The sequence below is a fragment of the Oryx dammah genome, unplaced genomic scaffold, assembly GCF_014754425.2.
Source record: "Oryx dammah isolate SB20612 unplaced genomic scaffold, SCBI_Odam_1.1 HiC_scaffold_27, whole genome shotgun sequence".
NCBI lineage: Eukaryota > Metazoa > Chordata > Mammalia > Artiodactyla > Bovidae > Oryx > Oryx dammah.
In genome coordinates, this window is record NW_024070211.1 from 17,545,313 (window position 1) to 17,559,020 (window position 13,708).

The window sequence follows — 13,708 nt, forward strand, 5'->3', positions numbered from 1 at the left end:
CAGGAGTGGGTTGCCATTGCCTTCTCCAGGGGATCTTCCCAACCCAGGAATAGAACCCAAGTCCCCTGCATTGGCTAGTAGGATTCTTTACCACTGAGCCACCAGGGAAGCCCTTATATACACTACCAGGTGTAAACCAGATGGCAAGAGGAAAGCTGCTGCACAGCACAGGGAACTCCGCTCAGGGCTCTGTGATGACCTAGAGGGGTAGGATGGGGGTGGGGTGGGAGGGAAGTCCAAGAGGGAGGGGATATGTGTCTACTGGTTCAGTTGCTGTAGGGCAGAAACTAACACAACACAGTAAAACAATTATCTTCCAATTAAAAAAAAAAAAAGAACCCTTGACCCCTAAGTCACTTCCCATTTCCCTCTGCGACCCCAGCTCCTGGCCACCACTCAATCTATTTTCTGTCTTTATAGCTTGTAGCCGACTCTGGACAGTTCATATAAACAGAATCATATGTGGTTTTAAAAAATAAAGAATAACCAGCTGGACAGTCACGATTAGGCACATGCTTGTGCCTCTGACATGTAAGGGAGAATTTCCTTACTGTGATAGGAGGTCCCTTCTGTTCTTCACCACAAACTTCCAACCTCACAGCTAGCACAATGTAACAGCAGAGCTGTGATGAGCAACGTGGGTGGAGAGAGGGCCGTGGGGGTGTTGTTTTCTCATTTGAACAAGTTGGAGTCTGGAGATAGGCCCATTCCAAAGATAGCTGGCCGCATCCTCAGGCCTGCATTCTAGACTCTTCCATTTTCAAGAATGCCTCATGAGATCTGCTCTTCCAGGAGGCTGAAGGGCAGGGATCTGCTGAAGAAACCGCACCAGTAAAGGAGTCTTCAGTCCCAGTAAAGTGAATTTGGCCAGACGCTGTTTAAAGAGGGTCCCCTTGAGACAGCTGCATGTCTGACTATTTCCCATGGAAAGGGTCCATGGACCATCACTTCAGAATCAACGGGGAGCTTGTGAAGATGCAGATTGCAAGGTCCCTGGCCCTGGAGGAGAATTCCTATGATCAAGGCCTAGGAAGTGGTGTTTGTAACACCACAAATTTTCTAAGGGATCCTCTTTTGCCCCAGTTATGTTTGGCATCCATCGTCCTAAGTAAGACTGGTTTTTATCTTTCAACAAAGGAACAAATCTGACGAATGTATCGGCGGTGTGGGCAGTAGCTGAGGAGCCCGCAACTTAATATTCAGAGTTGTATCAGCCCTCTGTGTGTGCTTTGGTTGATTTTGTGGTTATTTTAACTTTAATGTGATGCTGGGAAGGATTGAAGGCTAAAGGAGAAGAGGGCGACAGAGGATGAGATGGCTGGATTGCATCACTGACTCAATGGACATAAATTTGAGCAAATTTCGGGAGACTGTGAAGGACGGGGAGCCTGGCGTTCTGCGGTCCAAGGGGTCACAAAGAGTGGGACATGACTTAGAGACTGAACTTAACTTTAATGTAAGTATAATTGATTTTCAGAAACAGTGATAAGAATGAAGCCATTTGCAGAAGAAAAAAACTGAACCAGGAAGAGAAGGCAGCTAAGAGTAAGAGGGAAGGGATGGCTAGGGGGAAATGCAGCCCAGTGGGCCAGACTGGAGAAGGGGAGGGGCAGAAATACACGAGAGATGGGCAAGAAAGGTCACTCCTGAGCAGCTGTCAACAGGACATCAGAGAGACGGGTCTTTAAGACGTTTTGCTGTGGGTCAGTCGCAAGAGAGTTGAAATGTTTACATTCGTTATGAAGTTTTCTTTGGATATTGGTGTCATCCTTGAATGTAAAATTACCCTGAAGTGGCTGCCAGGTACCCTCGTTGTACGGGGGCTACAGGCAATTGTGAAAAACACAGAATTCAGAATATTGACAGGTCTGGGATAGAGATGCTTCGCTGCAGTGTCTGCACAGGGAAGCAAGAAGAAAAGACAGGAGGGGCCCAGAGACAAGGAACAGGGGCGCCAGGGAGATGCTGAAAACACCCGCCGTCTAGGAACCAGGCGAGGAGCGGAGACAGGAGATGAGGGAGGGGGCTGGGGTTGCCCCTGGTATAACCACCTCTTAGTGCTGCAAAGAATCAAGTTCCCACTGTTTGGGCTTCTTCCGGGGGTGAAGTGGGGTTGGGGAGAAGGAACATTGTTCCAGGAAAGGTGAAGGGGAGATGACGTACTGGGGGGATGGGCCTACCGTAGTTTTCATTTTCTATCGTAAAACACCTACACCTATAATCAAGGCACACCTTTTACCCAGAAGAGTTCATTTCTTTTTGACCCCCATTCTTGATCCCCAGGTAAGATTCCTAGTTCTTTCAGCTGGCAGAGTATGTCTACTCAACTTTCTTCTCTGCGTGTATGCACGTTTAGTCGCTCAGTTGTGTCTGACTGCAATCCCATGGACTGTAGCCCACCCGGCTCTTCTGTGCATGAGATTTCCCAGGCAAGAATACTGGATTAAGTTGCCATTTCCTCCTCCAGGGGACCGTTTCTTAAGAACTGCTAAGCCTGGCTTAAGCTTTATTCTGCTGAAAGAACACGCCTTCAGCCCGGGGTATGTCAAGTTTTCCTTCAATGACACATAATAGAAGCTGCCCAGCCCCAAATTAATCATCCCGATTTTCTCAGGAGGAAAGAAGTGTCTTTCGATCCAACCACATATGCAAAGTGCCTGGCACACACTGGCATCTCAATAGAGCCAAGTCATTGCCATCGGGAGACAGCCAGAATTCCTTGCCCTTGACCTGTGTGTCCAGGGTGTCCCCCGCCACCACTCCCCCCACAGTTAGTGGCCTGTGGGGCTGAAGTCCCGTCATGCTCCATGCTTCTGCCCAGGCAGAGCACAAGTGACCAGCTTCTATCATGGTAGCCAGGCTCCATGACCCCCACTGAGCTCAGATAGGGGGACCCCAAAGAGAACAGGGACCCCCCAGCCCCAGCCCAGGGGACTGGGGACTGAGGGAAACTGTAAGACTGGAATTCTTGAGGTTGGCTGCCTCTTGTGCTTTGTTTTCCTGAATGTAGTTTATATTGTGGAAAACCTTTTTTTTAAAGGAGAGGATGTTTTTCTCAGAGGCATTCACGGCCTGGCGTCATCCCTGCCTCCTTCCGACCCCATTCCTCCCCCAAGTCCCCAGGGTGGAAATTCCTGATCTGTTCGAGGTCCAGCTCCATGGACATTCCAGACTAGCATCCGGAAGACAGCCGACAGCCGCAGCCCCAAAGAGCTGGCCCCTGATCTGCTGGCTCTGCCTCTAAGTGAGAGCTGCCCACAGTCGCCACCCCTCCGGACCCCACCTCTGCTTGGGTCTGCAGCAGCCTCCCTAGTCGCCCCACTTCTACCCTGCCCAACCCCCACCCCAAAGCCTATTCTCAGCTCAGCAGCCAGATTGGGCTGGTTCAACCCATCTACTCTTCCCTACTCCCCGCCCCTGCAGGGTGAAATCCCAGGGTCCTCGACGGGGTGGGGGGGCCTCCTCTCATCTGCTCCCCTTGGTGGGTTTTCCTCTGGCCTCCTCACTGTACCTGGAACACCAGGTCACCCCTGCTCAAGGCCTTTCTGCCAGCCTTTCGGCCCTGTGTCTGGAAGGTTCCTCCCCCTAGAAATGCTCAGGGTTCATTCTGTCCTTGAGGTTTTCACTCAAATGTCACCACCTCTGGGGGAGGCCAATCCAGGAACCCTCATCTCTTGCCCACTCCCTTGCCTTGCCTGCTGGCTTGCTTTTCCCAGAGCCTCACTGAGCATGTTCTAACACTTCATGTGGTCTATGTATTGTTTGCAGTGGCTGTCTCTCACCACTATTAAGTTCCTTGGGGACAAAATTCTCTATCTTGTTTGCCAGAATACCCCTCTCGAGCTCTTCGGCGCTTCATAAATATTTGTTGACTGAATACCCCGTTAGTCTGGGCCAGCTGGCCTGGGGGGTCCACAGCATATCTGAGCAAGCCTCCTGCTTCCCATGGTTCCACACCATTTGTTAGGAGGGGGGTCTCACTCCCGGGTCCCCACGTGGTAAGCCAGGCTTTGGGGCCAGTTAACTGCCCCGAGACCCCCTTCTGCCCGTGCCTGTCTTGTCTGAGCCCTGTTCCCTCCCTACCCAGAGCCTTGCTTCAATTGGATGGATGCATCTAACTCTCACTGTCACCCACCTTGTGGTCCAGCTGGGCTCTGGGGGCTGTGGGAGCCTGGCCTACTTTACTTGTCTGTGCTGCTCATCTAAGCTCTGGCGGAGAGGTGTTCCCACTCCAGAAAAAAAAAAAAAAAAAGAAAAACAGAGGCTGGCAGTCATTAACGAAGGAAAAACAGCATTTATTCAGAAACTATTGCAATAGGGGGCTTTCCTGATGGCTTAGTGGTAAGGAACCCGCCTGCCAAGCAGGAGACACAGGAACCAAGCTGAGGGTGTGATCCCTGGGTCAGAAAGATCCCCTGGAGAAGGAAATAGCAACCCACTTCAGTATTCTTGCCTGGGAAATCCCATGGACAGAGGAGCCTGGTTGGCTGCAGTCCATGGGGGTCGCAAAAATGTCAGACATGACTTGCATTGCAATAGGTGGAAAGACACCTCAGTATGGAGCCAAGTTCAAATCTGAATCTAACAAGAACAAGAGGAGATTTATAGCCAAGGAGTAGGTAGGGGGTTCTGTGGGTGGAAAATTAATAACAAGAAATATCGAGGGTCAGGGAGTAGAGAGTGGATTCTGGTTAAAGAGAACAGGATTCTTGCTGAAGGTGAGCAGATACCAAAATGGAGGGCGGGTGTGAAGAATTTGGCCAGCTGTTGAGGGTGATCACACATCAAGGGTAATTAGGTAACAAGGATGAGGGATTCTCTCCAAGCTGACTTAGCAGGATTCTTGTTGAAACTGGGCAATCCAGGCCCAACAAGGAGAGATACTAAAGTCCAAGGTCAAAAAAGGCTTAGAGGAGCCTGAGTAAGGTTTGGTCAAGGCGAGAGACCCCATCCTTACCTTGGCAAGCAGAGTCCTTTGCTGGTGCCACTGGTACCTACCTCACTTGGTCTGGCTCCAGGCTGGGTCCACCCTTACTACCCTGCCCTGATGAACAGGCCAGTCCAGTCAAGTCAGGGCAAGAACATCCCACAGGGGTGAAGAACTGGCTCCCACCCAGTCCTAGCTGTCCACCACCCACAGCCTCCAGATAATGCAGTGGGTGACGGGGTGGGGCAATACAGAACCGGGCTGCTGGGGAGCCAGAATGCCCCCCACAGCTTCCCAAAGGTCACTGAATAGCTTCTCAGAGGTCCCACAGCCCAGTGGTTAGGACTCTGCACTTCCACTACAAGGGACACAGGTTCGATGCCTGGTAGGGGAACTAAGATCCTGAATACCATGCAGCACAGTCAGAAAGACAAGCAAAAAATCACTGAAATACTTGTCAGTCCCTCATGCCTGCAGCTGAAATCTCAGGGGTCATCTCAAGTACCCCTGTGGTCACCTCCAGTTCTGACCTCTACTTGGAGACAGTTGCCTCAGGCTGTTTCACCCAAGGATTTTGAGGAAGAAACAAGAGGCTTTAGACTCAGTAAGCTTAGCTGCTGCAACTCTCATTTTTACTCAGGAAAAAAAATAGATAAAGAAGTCACAACTCTTGGGACTTCCCTGGTGATCCTGGTGGCTGAAAATCCACCTGCCAATGCCAGGGGCATGGGTTCGATCCCTGGTCTGGGAGGATGCCACATGCTGCAGGGAGCTAAGCCCATGTGCCACAACTACTGAGTCCTCTCTCCCTAGAGTCTGTGCTATGCAACAAGGGAAGCTACCGCGATGAGACTGCCCGCTGCAATGGAGACCCAGTGCAACCAAAAGCAACTAAATAATTTAAAAAGAAGAAGAATTCAAGACTCTGCACCTCATCTATTGATCTGTCTATGACTTATTCCGAAGACCGGGCTGGCCTATGAGCCCAGCTGTGTATTTTCACATTAGGAGTCAGGCTCTTTAATGGGTCTCTTCTGATACCAGCACCCCTGAGAGAGCCAAGTGCGGGCCATGGCCTACAAAGAGGCAACTTCCTGTTGTGAGTGGCACATGTTGTGATCTGCCTGAGTTTCCATAGGTTTTTGGTGTCTGTTTGGCTCTGCTGGGTCTTCGTTACGGTGTGGGCTCTTCTCTAGTTGCAATGAGCGGGAGCCACTCTCTATTTGCAGTGCTCCGGTTTCTCATTTCGGTGGCTTCTCGTGCTGCTGAGCACAGGCTCTAGGGGACACAGGCTTCAGCAGTTGTGGCTCCCAGGCTCTAGAACATTGATTCAGTAGTTGTGGCACACAGGGCTTAGTTGCTCCGCGGCATGTGGGATCTTCCCAGACCTGGGATCGAACCCATGGCCCCTGCATTGGCAGGCAGAGTTTTGACCACTGAGCCACCAGAGAAGTCCGAGCTTCCACCATTTTAGCTGATTCCTTTTCTATCTACTGCTCAGGCCCCAATCCTGTCTGGGCCTCACTCTCACATCATCTACCTTTGCATAGCATCTGTCCAGAACTGACCCACTCTGACCAATCCTGCCTTGAGTTTCTGACCTGTATCCCATCAGCCCAAAGATTGCTGTCCCTCTTCAACATACCTTCTTCTTAAATGTTCCCAAGGAAGTGCCTACCCCACCCCCAAAGAAGCAAGACGGAGGAGCCAGGGGATCTTTTCATAGCTTCCTTCAAGTGTAGAGCCCATCAAGCCAAGAATTCCACTGCCATGGGGCATGAGTGTGTGTGTAGAGGAGAGAAATGGTGTTCCATATGCCCCTGCTCCTAAGATTCCCAGAGAAAAAAATTTTTGTAAGTGCCAAAAATATGGTAGGACTGCCCATGAAATCAGCTGTGCTATGAGACGTAAGTCATGGCTCAGGTTGTTCTGGATCTTCTTGTCCAGACCCTCACATGGAGGATGGGGCTATGGATCTCACTGGAGCCTCTTTCATAAGGCTGGAGGATCCACTCACATGGCCAGCAGGTTGGTGCTGGTGCATTGGTTCCTGTCCACATGAACTTGGCCATGTGTGGACCTCTCAAAGGGACGCCTATGTGTCCTCATGACTTAATGGCTGGCCTTCACCAGAGTGAGCTGAGAGAGAAAGAGAAGGTATCAGGTGCACCTGATACCTGCACCAGGTGAAGGTATCATTTTTATGACCTAGTGCTATGGTCTAATTCATATCAAATTAGTATCATATCAGTTCAGTTCAGTCGCTCAGTCATGTCCGACTTTTTGTGACCCTCATGGACTGCAGCACGCCAAGCTTCCCTGTCCATCACCAACTCCCAGAGCCTACTCAAACTCAGGTCCATCTTGTTGGTGATGCCATCCAACCATTTCATCCTCTGTCATCCCCTTCTCCTCCCACCTTCAATCTTTCCCAGCATCAGGGTCTTTTCAAATGAGATGGTTCTTCATATTAGGTGGCCAAAGGATTGGACTTTAAGCTTCAGCATCAGTCCTTCCAGTGAACACTCACGACTGATCTCCTTTAGGATGGACTGGTTGGATCTCCTTGTACTCTCAAGAGTCTTCTCCAACACCACGGTTCAAAAGCAACAATTCTTCAGTGCTCAGCTTTCTTCATAGTCCAACTCTCACATCCATACATGACTACTGGAAAAACCACAGCTTTGACTAGACCGACCTTTGTTGGCAAAGTAATGTTTCTGCTTTTTAATATGCTATCTAGGTTGGTCATAGGTTTTCTTCCAAGGAGCAAGCATCTTTTAATTTCATGGCTGCAGTCACCATTTGCAGTGATTCTGGAGCCCCCCAAAATAAACTCTGTCTCTGTTTCCATTGTTTCCCCATCTCTTTGCCATGAAGTGATGGGACCAGATTCCATGATCTTAGTTTTCTGAAGGTTGAGTTTTAAGCCAGCTTTTTCACTTTCCTCTTTCACTTTCATCAAGAGGCTCTTTAGTTCTTCGCTTTCTGCCATAAGGGTGGTGTCATCTCCGTATCTAAGGTTATTTGATATTTCTCCTGGCAATTTTGATTCCAGTTTGTGCTTTATCCAGTCCAGCATTTCTCATGATGTACTCTGCATATAAGTTAAATAAGTACAGTGACAATATACAGCCTTGACATACTCCTTTCCTAATTTGGAACCAGTCTGTTGTTCTATGTTCGGTATAACTTGCTTCTTGACCTGCATACAGATTTCTCAGAAGACTGGTCAGGTGGTCTGCTATTCCCATCTCTTTAAGAATTTTCCACAGTTTGTTGTGATCCACACAGTCAAAGGTTTGGTATAGTCGTTAAAGCAGTAGATGTTTTTCTGGAATTCTCTTGCTTTTTCAATGATCCAATGGATATTGGCAATTTGATCTCTGGTTCCTCTGCCTTTTCTAAATCCATCTTGAACATCTGGAAATTCATGGTTCACGTACTAATAAAGCCTGGCTCGGAGAATTTTGAACATTACTTTGCTAGCTTGTGAGATGAGTGCAATTGTTCAGTATCATATGATATCAAACCAGTCAATCCTAGAGGAAATCAACCCTGAATATTCATTGGAAAGATTGATGCTGAGGCTGAAGCTCCTATACTTTGGCCACCTGATGTGAAGAGCCAACTTACCAGAAAAGACCCTGCTGATGGGAAAGATTAAAGGCAAAAGGGGAAGGTGGGGACAGGGGATGAGATGGTTAGATAGAATCATTGACTCAATGGACATAAATCTGAGCAAACTCCAGGAGACAGTGAAGGACAGGGAAGCCTGGTGTGCTGCAGTCCAAGGGGTTGCAAAGAGTTGGACAAGACTCAGCAACTGAACAGCAATTCATATGCTGAAACACTAACTTCTGATATGATGATATTAGTAGGGGAGAGCTTGGGAGGAGCTTAAGCCATGGAATTAGGGCCTTATAAAAGAGGGGCCCATTCATACCCCATTTGTAGATTCAACCTTTACCCCTCCACCTTAGATGAAAACTTGGGTGAGATCTTGGCTTTCACACTTCTGCCTATCATTCTTTTTTATTATATGTTTATTAAAAATATAACATAAAATTTACTATCATAACCATGTTTAAGTGTACAGTTCAGTAGTGTTAAGTATATTCATGTTGTTGTGAAAGATCTCCAGAACTTTTTCATCTGAAAAAAAAAGTTCATCTAAAACTCTACCCATTAAATAGTTCCCATTTCCCCCCTCCTCTCAGTCCCTGGGAATCACCATTCTACTTTCTGTTCCTATGAATGTGATTACTTTGTATATCCCCTATAAGTGGAAGCAGACAAGATTTGTCTCTTTGTGGTGAGGGTTTAGTAGCTAAGTCGTGTTTGACTCTTTATGACCCAGTGGACTGTAGTCTGCCAGGCTCCTCTCTCCATGGGATTTTCCAGGCAAGAATACTGGAGTGGGTTGCCATTCCCTCCTCCAGAGGATCTTCCCAACCCAGGGATCAAACGTGGGTCTTCTGCATTGCAGGCAGTTTCTTTACTGACTGAGCCACCAGGGGAACCCACTTAGCTTAATATCCTCAAGGTTCATTCATACTGGAACGTGTGACAGAATTTCCCTCCTCTTGAAAGCTGAACGATATTCCATTGTTTGGATATGCTGCATTTTGTTTCCTTATCCATTTATGGACTTTTCATTTGCTTCTACTTCTTGGCTTATTGTGAAGAGCATCACCATAAACATGGATGTGGAAATATTTTTTTTAGACTCTACTTTCAATTCTTTTGGATTTATACCCAATAGTGGGATCGCTGGATCATGGAATAGTCCTATTTTTAATTTTTTGGAACTCATTTTCTGTAGTGGCTGTACAGTTCCCATTTGGGAAATGGGAACATCTCACCAAGGGTGCACAAGGGTTCCAATTTTTCCGTATCTTTGCCAATACTTATTTTGTGCTATTTTTATAGTAGTCATCCAAATGAGAATGAGGTATTATTTTGTTGCTATTTTGATATGCATTTTGGCTAGTCATTCTTAAGTAATTCTTACGTCCTTTGGTCATTTTCAGCTAGAAGGAACAATCTCACTTTATAAATGTGATAGGCAGAGTAACATCCTTTACCCCGGCAAAGATACCCTAACCACTGGAACCCATGGATGTTTTGCTACCTTACAAGGACGAATGAAGGTTGCAGATGGAATTAAGGTCTCTACAGCCACCCCTCTCCAAACCCCCAGATTGCCTATGACTTTTCCTGACGTAGAAGAGATGGAAACTGGGAGGACATGTATGAGACAGCAAAGATTATCCTTGTCTAAGGCAGATCTAGTATGACCTTTGCATCTTCTGTGTGGGATAGATTTCCAATGACAATTCTTTCTCGTCTGTAGTACTATGTGGGGTCCTCAAAGTTATCCCCTCTGAGCCCTTGGGCAATCCTTGTCTCTGGCTGACTGCTTCTCACCCCATCTTCATCTTCTGCAGCCAGTGGTAACGTCCATTCTCTTATTGATGAAAGCCCCTCCACTTAGGCATGAAGCATTTTAGAACAAGCCTTTCCAACAGTTCCAAGGCCAGATGCTTCCCACAGTCCTCTTGGTTCACTGGAATGTTCTGGCATGCTTTCTCCACTCCCCCTAGGGACAGATGTGCCATTTTCTCTCCACTGCAGAGATAATGTCTTCACTTGGCCACCACGAAGGCAATTCTAGCCACAGTCTTTGACCTTTCTAGAAATAAAAAATGCTTAAAATACATTAATGTGGCTGATCTTACCTTCTTGAACTTCTTCTAAACAATGGACTGGATTCATTCTACATTTTCTTATGATGATATTATAAACTACTTTTCTGTTCTTACTTTTTAAAATGTTGCCCAAGTTCATTTTTAGAATAAGTGTTTATAGAGCATATCTACATATAAGTCAATGTGTTTATACAGCATATCTATAGTTAAGCCAGAAATTGTTTCATGCCGTGATAATATGGTAACAGTTGCAATAAATGAAATGTTTCCAAGAACTTTGGAACTTCAAGATAATTCACATTTTTGTTTCAGTAATTTGTTTTTTAGAGCTCGTTGAACATTTCCCCTAAACTCCTATGCTCCCTGACTTTAAATTCAATATAATGGCACCATGACTATAGGGGAAAGGAGAGTTTACAGGAACTCTCAGATAATTGCAAGTAATGTCAGCCTCTCCCCTTTCCCAAGCTTAAGTTTCTCAAAGAATTTTCACATTATGGGAAGCATTATTGCTGATGTCATTCATGACATAAACTATCATTCTTAATATCAGTTTAAACAACTTTCAAATGCAAGTCCAGGAAATGAAAACCAAAATTATCTTACAAATGAAAAATTCTCAATAATTTCCCCTTCGTTGATCATCTTGTGAGGAAAGCTCAGAAACGGATCAGCTGTTGACTCTTGGAAGAGAAGGAAGATATCAAAAAATGGGGAGGAGGAAGATGTGTGCTTGTTGGCTAAGTTGCATTAGTTGTGTCTGACTCTGTGTGACCCTATGGACTATAGCTTTTCAGGCTCCTCTGTCCATTGGATTCTCCAGGCAAGAATACTGGAGTGGGTTGCCATACCCTCCTCCAGGGTCCATCTCCTGCATTTGCAGGTAGGTTCTTAACTACTATCACCACCTGAGAAGCCCAGAGAAGACTTAATTTTCATTAAATACCATTTTGAGCCTTTTGAATTTTATACTATACCTTCCCAATTCAAAATATTTAATTTTAAAAAGCAATGATTTACATTTGAAAGTATAAAACAACCATTCTAATGATCAGTGGTACAAGCAGAAGTTACCTTTTGATATTAGAAAACAGTTTTAAAAGTTCTGAGGTTAAATTAAATTGTGAGTATTAGATTTAGGTCTTACAATTAAGTTAAGCCTGGGCAATTTTTTTGTTTTTCTTCCTCTTTCTGCTCTCAGATTGCTTAATAGTTCAACAAAAACAAAGAAACAACTTGGTTTTTGTGGGGAGAGAGTTTGTACCAAGGCATGTCTCACTGACTGATGAGTCTAGTTTATCGTTTGTTGAGATCTGCCATCTACCAGGCTCTGTACTGGATGCTGGGAGATAAGGGTAAGAGACTCGCGCCTGCCCTGGAGAGAGAATTGCACAAGCGAAAGAGAAGGTGGTGCTTTGAAGCCTCAGAGCTATTCTTAGAGGAAGAAGGAAAATTTAGAATGAATACCCAGAGAGGACATAAGAAGAACTGGAAGCCAAAATGGAGTCCAGACACATGATTCAGCAGCTGCTAGTATCTGAAACCAAGGCGGCCTAAGGGTGTAGAGTGTGGTCAAAGCAATCAGTAAAAAGGAGCTTTTTTCCACAAGCCAGCTGTCCACACCCAAAGCAAAGTGGAGAACCAAGGCCCCAATTTCCCAAGCAAAAGGTCCAGCTCTCAACAGTAACGAAATGATCACCCTGAGTCAAGTCATGTGTATGGCAATTTAAAGGGATGATCCTGACCTCCTAAGCTCCTGTAAGACCTTTATAAGCATCAGCCTTTTTCATTTGTAAATCAGGAATAATAATCTCTACATAGAAAATTGTTGGGAGGACTTGACATAGTGTATATAAAAGAGTTTACATAATAGTATCAGGAGCATAAGAATTGCTCAATACATGGCATCTGTTGTCCTTGTTGTTGTTTTGTTAGCTGAAAATATAAATGTCATAATGGTGGATCCCATGATTTGGATCATTCAGTCCTCATTTATACACCTTTCAGGGTGCCTTTCTGTACTGCCAATTCTGTGAAACTAGGAACTACATTTCCCAGACTCCTTTGTTCTTAGAGTCTGGGTGCCAGTTAAGTTCTGCCAGTTAGAGGCAATCACATGAGATCTGGAAGATGGAGGAGGTGGAGGCCATCTTCCTATTGCTGTTTCTTCCCCAAACAAAGTCGCACAGTCATGAGTAACATGAGGGGACAGGGCGAGGTGGGGCAGGCAGTGGAAGAAGCACCTGCCTGACCTCCAGGTTATAGCTGCATTGGTTGGCTCTTGACATCCATAAATGCTGTTCCCTGATTTCCACTCCCTAGCCCTTTCAATGACTTGTATGCATCCAATTCCTGTATTAAATCTTTATGGGGCAATATATTTATGGTAACAATTCCTGTTTCTAGACTGAATCCTGACTGATTCAGAAATGGGTGTTTTATCTAAATAAATATCATATGGAGACTTCTGTGAAAGAAGTTATTTCATACTACGGCCCCAAACTTACTTAGACTTAAATTATGAGTTCCCATGTTTAAACCAGTTCAGTGATCTCTTTATTGATGCCATTCTCTTTGACATAATACAATTAAAGTTTTATGGGATCCAGAACAGATAACTCTGTATCTATATATCATTTTAAAAGGTAGAGTATATTTTTATGATGATCATAATCTATCCATTGTGTTTCTTTGTATTCTATTTGGTCAAGAGAAAAATGGTCCCTGAAATAATTTTGTTATCCAATATCTCCTCTTACTTATTTTCTTAGTATTAAGAAACCCAACTTTTAACAGAACACTGCTACACTGCTACTCTCCCTTAAAGCTAGGTCATAGCCAAATGACTAAAATTTAGCCAGTTAGATGTAAGAGAAAGTGTTTTGCAACTTCTGAAAAGTGTCTTTAGAAGGAAGGTACAGAGACTTCTTTGCCCCTTCCTCCTTCCTGTTGGCTGGAGTGTGAGTGTGATGACAGGAGCACTAACAGCCATCCTGGGTCATGAGGTAGTACACTAATCATGGCAGAGTAGAAGGGAATCATCTCTGTGGCCTACAGAGTTACCACATAG